Below are 6,592 nucleotides of genomic sequence, written 5' to 3'. Positions count from 1 at the left end.
AAATTTTATTTTTTAAAATTTCCGGAAACAAATTAGGAAGTTTTAATTGTTGATTGAAACTTGTCCTATTTGCCTTCCAATGATGTGGCCGGCCATCACAAATTAATTAGGGAAATTTTATTTTATTTCTCTCAATTAAATCATGTCAAGGAAATTAAGGAAAATTTATTTCCTAATTTACCTAGGCCAAGGAATATAAAAGAAGGGGTGAGGGTGCCTTCACAAGACACAACATCTATTATTCCTCTCCCTCTCTTGTTCCTTGTGGTGGCCGGTCCATCCTCTCCCTCTCTTCCTCTTGTGGTGACCGAACCTCTCTCCCTTCCTTGGAGCTCTTGTGGTGGCCGGATACTACTTGGAGAAGAAGAAGAAGAAGGAGAGAAAGCTAGCATCTCTTGGAGCTCGGTTAGTATTTTGGTTTTTCTCCTTGGTGAAGCTTTTCTTTTGTGGCCGAACCTTGCTTGGAGAAGAAGAAGGTGGTTGGTGGTTTCTCATCTTGGAAGATCGTTGCCAACACAACGTCCGAGGTTAGAAGAGGAATACGGTAGAAGATCAAGAGGTTTTTCTACAAGGTATAACTAGTAATTTCTATTTCCGCATCATGCTAGTTATTTATAGAAATAATACCAAATACAAGAGGCTTACGTTCTAGTATTTCGAATATGTTTTTTCGAAGTTGTGTTCTTTTGTTTCTTTCTTTTCCTTGTGATTTGATTGTTCTCTTTGGTTAACCTAAAGTTATTTTAGGAAATTAAATATTAGCTTTCTATTAAAGGTTTTGTCTAGTCGGTGGTGGTTGCTCCCATATCCAAGAAGGCCATGTGCCTCGCCACGTCAGTACTGGGAACCTTTTATGAAAATTGATATTTAATGGAATTAATAACTTAAGGAGACTTGGGTCGAACGTGTTAAGTTCCGCAGGAGATCCAAGTCAAAACCTAAAAGAACAAATAGATTAAGTTTTGGATCAAACGTGTTAAGTTCCGCAGGAGATCCAAAATTTAATTTAAAAGAACACATGGTAGCTAGGAAAAGGTTCAGACCTTTGTACAAAATTTTTGTACAGTGGAACCTATAGGCTTTCCGAGTAGCAACCAACAGGTCGGGTATGGTCGGATGTTAGGTATGATGTACCAACAAGTCATGGATTGACCGGATGTTAGTTTTAGGGGGCTTTGGACTTGATTGGGCAAGTCCACAGGAGCTGGATCGATCAACCGATCGATTGGCTCATTCCCAATCGATTGGCTCATTCCCAATCGATCGGTTGATTGATTAGCAGAGCACTTGCGACAAAGGGTTCTCCCAATCGATCCATGGATCGATTGGGAGCCTTTGCTGATCACACAGAAAGCCTTCTAATCGATCGACCGATCGATTGGGAGCCTCCAATCGATCGGCTGATCGATTGGGAGGGTGGATTTTTGTGCGATATCTCTGGAAATCGCACGAAACATAGTGAATCAATTGGGTAATCGATTCAGGGGATTTCTAGAGAGCACAGAGGCCCTCTGGATCGATCGGTCAATCAATCCAAAGCCTCCCAATCGATTGGGAGCAATCCAATCGATTGGGATTCGACCGTTGGCACAGATAAAGGCATGCGATTTCTTCAGTAGAACTTTATTTCTTTCTACACGAGTTTGCAAGGGTGATTTCTATAGCTTTTCCATAGCCCTCCCCGCTAGTCTTGAATATTCTTGGAGGCACGTCCAAGTCAAGAGGCGAGTTACGACAAGAAGAAGAAGAAGAAGCAAGGGTTTCATTGTATAAAATCTTGTAAGAGTTATTTGTATTTAGCTTCCTTCTTGCTTATTTGTAAGGCTTCTCCGCCTTCGGTAGTTACCGTAAAGGAGGGTTTTGATAGTGGAGGGTGTGTGAGTGTGTGGATCCTTGGACTAGTCACCTCTTCTTGAGGTGGATAACAAGTAAATCTACGTGTTAGAGTTGTAGTGTGTTGTTTCTTGTATTTTTCGTTGCACATCATCACAAGAAGCAAGCAACGACAAACACGAGATCACGACGAACTATTCACCCCCTCCTCTAGCTACATTTTGATCCCAACAAAATATTGGTTTTGATTTTAGTAGTTAAATTATAAATAATAATTTTGAGTTGTATAAATCGATAGATGGGAGGAAGGGAGAGAGAGATTTACTTTCCACTAGTGGAGAAAGAGGGGGGAGGGAAACCTTGGTTCGCGTTAGGCAGGCTAGAGAGGTTCAATAACCCCGAAACCAAAGTTAAAATTTTCTCTTGGTTGAACTTAGCAAGGATACAAGTTACAAGTTAGTTAAGCATAAATAATTAGCATTAAGAGAAATAACAACTTTAAAGAAATAGATAAGAGAGACCAGAAATTACTTGGCTATAATTTAGGTAGTTGTTAATTCAAAGCAGATAAAAGTACTAGAAAAATCTCCTTTGTTGAAGGCGAAGAAACCTCTTACACTCTTTGATAGCTCAGAAAGATACTAGAAAATGAATATAGAAGTTGTTGATTATTTTCTAGCTCCAGGGGACTTTTTATAGCCTCTAGTAAAATGTTACCGTTGGTTGGAGGCGCCTCCAAGAGGGTCCAGTGAGTACTCCAATGAGGATAGAACTTTATCCGAGCTCCAACGGTTGTACAATAGTCATTTGTCAAATCTGGAGGCGCGAAGGCGCCTCCATCATGCTTGAGGCTTGAGGGCACCTCCAGCATACTTGAGGTGCCTCCTAATGGAGGCGCTAGGGTGCCTCCAACACTTATGGAGGCGTCTCCAAGAGGATCTTTCAACCCTCTTTTTTGCTCTCCACATGGGTAATGCTCCCGTTGTCTGAAATTGAGTTCACTCAAACCTAATTCTGGCATTCTCCTCAAGCTGACTTCCTTCTCGGCTTTTTATCCTCGGATACACCATGCGAGTCCTCCTCGTCCACTTGCGTACTTTTTCATAGCTTCTCGTCCCTTGGATGCACCGAGTCCATCGACTATCTTCCCGTGTCATCCTTCTAGTCTGCTAAATCTTCCACTCGACTTCATGTGTTTCTAAACTTCTGCACACTTAGACACAACACATCAAATATAAACAGGACCTAACTTGATTTGGTTGACCACATCAAAACCAACTCGGAGTACTTACAATCTCTCCTTTTTTATGTGTATCAACCCAAATTAAGTTAGGTAAACAAATAAAATAAAAAACATTTAAATTTTGTAATTTATTACAAGTAACAAATTTGAAATAAGTGCAATCATAATTTTACAAAAATTATGCAATTACCGCCCCCTTAACTTATTTTCTCTCCCACTTTGATCACATAAAAAAAAATCAAGGGTAATTAGTGAAAATTTTTGAAAAATATTCTAATGTTGAATGAATCAATAAACAGGTTAGAAAATTTTTCAAAGATTTATTTTTTAAATATTTGAATTTTGGGGATTAAAATACCAGTTTGGTTAAAAATAATTTAAAAATTAATTTTCAGTTTCAAAAATACTATAAAAATGTATCTTTTGGTCGAAAAGAAAAACTAGATCAAAGAAAAAAATTCTACAAAAAATATAATTTTATTTTGACTAGAAAAAATATTAACCAGAACTAATAGTTTTTGAATTTAAATGCTTTAAAAATATATTTTAAATTAAAAAAATACTAATTTTTTTAAACATTCAAAATATAACAGTAATCTCTAGAAAAATCAAAATTTTCAAAATTAATCTTTGAAAGAATTTTAAAGTTTAAATTGTATTTTTTGTTTAATAATTTATAAAAAAAATTAGATAATTACCAAATAATCTCGAAAAAATTTAATCTAACCAAATATGAATTTCATTATAAAAGAAAAATATTTGAATATAAATCATGAAAATAATTAATTTTCTTAAATAGTACTAGATTAAACTAATTAGCATACATAAAACTTAATTAAATCAAACTAAACATGATTTGGACACCCAATATAAGTTTCTACCTACTTGATTAACAAGATAAATTTTTGGAATAAATTTTGAGTCTTGTTTCTAATTTGACTCTTGTGATATCTAAAATACCAATTTAGTCCTTAAAAATTTCTAAAATTTTGAACTTGTGAATATACAACACCCTTTTGTAATTGTTCTAATTTTTATTTTAACTTAGTATTTTAAATTTCCAGTTTATCGAATTCTTATAGTAGGCATGCTTTAGCTAAAATTACTCTTAATTCTAGATTTTTCTTTTTTAATTATTCATTTTTTGTTTTAAGCTTACATAGAGACTTAGATATAGATTTTATATCTAAATACAATTGATCAGGATATAGAAGACATACCTTACTTACTATATCAAATTGAAGCTCGATTCTCCCCCTTCCTCACTGGTATCTTCTAATGTTGCTCCCCCTTAATCAATGCTTGCTTCTGAGTTACTTAATTCTTCGTGACTCGCCATCAGTGCTAGTCCAGTGTAAGCTTCTATCTCGGATTTTGATGAGAAGCTTTCATCCCAAGTAGCTTTGATATTCTTGTGCGTAGATTGCCTTAGCCCTTTATCTTTCTCCTTCTTGAGCTTTGGCCAGTTATCCTTGATGTGTCATTCTTTTTGGCAATTGTAACATCGAACCTTTCGTTTGCTCCTTAAATTCTTCTTGGCCTGTATCTCATGAAACTTGTTATATTTAAAAAACTTTTTAAACTTTCTTACCATATATGCTTCTTGATCTTCGTCAATGGATGAGTCTGACTCGGGTTCGTCATTCTTGTTGGCTCTCTATGCCAAGTTATGGTTTATCTCTATTTTTTTATCACTCCTGCACATCTAGATTCATGTAATTCGAAAGTTGAGAAAAGTTCTTCTATGGTACTTACCTCTAAGTCCTTAGAGATGTAGTCTGTATCTACTAAAGTTGACCACTCTATTATTCTTAGGAAGGTATTGAGCGCATACCAAATTGCGTCCTGATTCATTACCGCTTCTCCAAGGTTGTTGAGTTGGGTGATTAGTTCCTTGATGTTCACATGGAGTTGGGCCACCTCCTCTACCTTGTTCATTCGAAGGTTTGTTAATTGATTTCTAAGGATGCCCCTTCTCGCTAGCTTTGCTTCTGAGTTACCTTTATAGAGTTCTAGGAATTTCTCCCAGAGTTCTTTGGCTGAGGTGTAGCTTCCGCTGCGGTTGACCTCTTGAGATGGCAGAACATTAAACAGATAGAATTCTGCGTTTCCATTTGCCACGAAGTCGCTCTGTTCTTTCTTGTTCCAGAGTTGTTCTTCCTTCACCTCTCCATGTTGATTTCTAGGTTCTACAAAATCATATTTAATAGTTAACAATATTTCAAAATCTATTTTAAAAAATATCTCCACCTTTTTCTTCCATATCGCGAAATCTCCCTCAAATTTCGGTGGATTAATGCTAGCTCTAACCATTTCTTATGATTTAGATGTCGGTTAGTCGTTCTGAAGCATCCTCGCTCTGATATCAATTGTTGGTCCTTGTTAGGTTGGCTAAAGGGGGGGGGGGGTAAATATCCCTAAAACTAAAGTTAGAATTTTCTCCTGCTCGAACTTAGCAAGGATACAAATTAGTTAAGCATAAACAATTAGCATTAAAAGAAATAACAACTTTAAAGAAATAGGTAAGAGACACTAAAAATTACTTAGTTACAACCTATGTGGTTGTTAATCCAAGCCAGATAAAAGAATTAAAAAAATCTCCTAATTTTAATGTGGAGAAGTTTCTTACACTCTTTGATAGCTCAAAAAGATACTAGGAAATGAATATAAAAGTTATTGATTATTTCCTAGCTCTAAGGATTTTTTTATAGTCCCTATAAAATGTTACTATTAGTTGAAGGCGCCTCCAAGAGGGTCCAGGGTGCCTCTAATGAGGATAGAATTTTATCCAAGCTCCAACGGTCGTACATGTTGGAGCAATTAGTGTGACTCTAAGTTTTGATTTTTGGGCAAAGGTTTAAGTTAGGTCATTGTTATATTTGATATGCGTTGTTGAGTGTGCAGGTGATAGGTGTAAGAAAAGTCCAAGTGTGATCTTGGTAAAGAAAAATCTAAGTGTGATCTTGGCAAAGGTGAAAGTTCAAGTGTGGAGTCTTGACAGTGTAAGTTCAAGTGTGATCTTGGCAACGTAAGTCTAAGTGTGACTTGCCGAAGGTAAAGTCTCAGAGCGAGGAGCTCTTGGCAAGGATGAAGTCCCGGAGCAAGGAGCTCTTAGCAAGGTTAAAGTCCCAGAGGTGAGAAACCTTTTGGAAATAAAAGATCTAACAACAAGGGCAAGACTGAAGGAAGCTCTTGAAGGCAAAGCGTGAAGGATGGGGAAGCATCTAAGGGACACAAGGCTGACGGAGGAGGCTGGAAGGCAAGACCAAGTTGTGAGGCCGAGGATGAGTGCTGAGTGACTAGACTCGGGGTAAAAAATCCTAGGTTTAGGGTTTACTAGTCAACTGATGGCTGGGAAACAACTTATGTTTGCTCAGCCAAGGTGATCAGTCGACTGATCAGTCAACTGGGAGAGAAAATAATGTTTCTATTCTCTCAATCAAAGTAGATCAGTTGATTGGTATCAAACTGTTGGAGTATAATGGTCGATTTTTCACAGAGGTTAGTCGACTAGTG

The sequence above is a fragment of the Zingiber officinale genome, chromosome 3B (genome assembly GCF_018446385.1).
Source record: "Zingiber officinale cultivar Zhangliang chromosome 3B, Zo_v1.1, whole genome shotgun sequence".
NCBI lineage: Eukaryota > Viridiplantae > Streptophyta > Magnoliopsida > Zingiberales > Zingiberaceae > Zingiber > Zingiber officinale.
Note: the sequence above shows the minus strand (reverse complement) of the source record.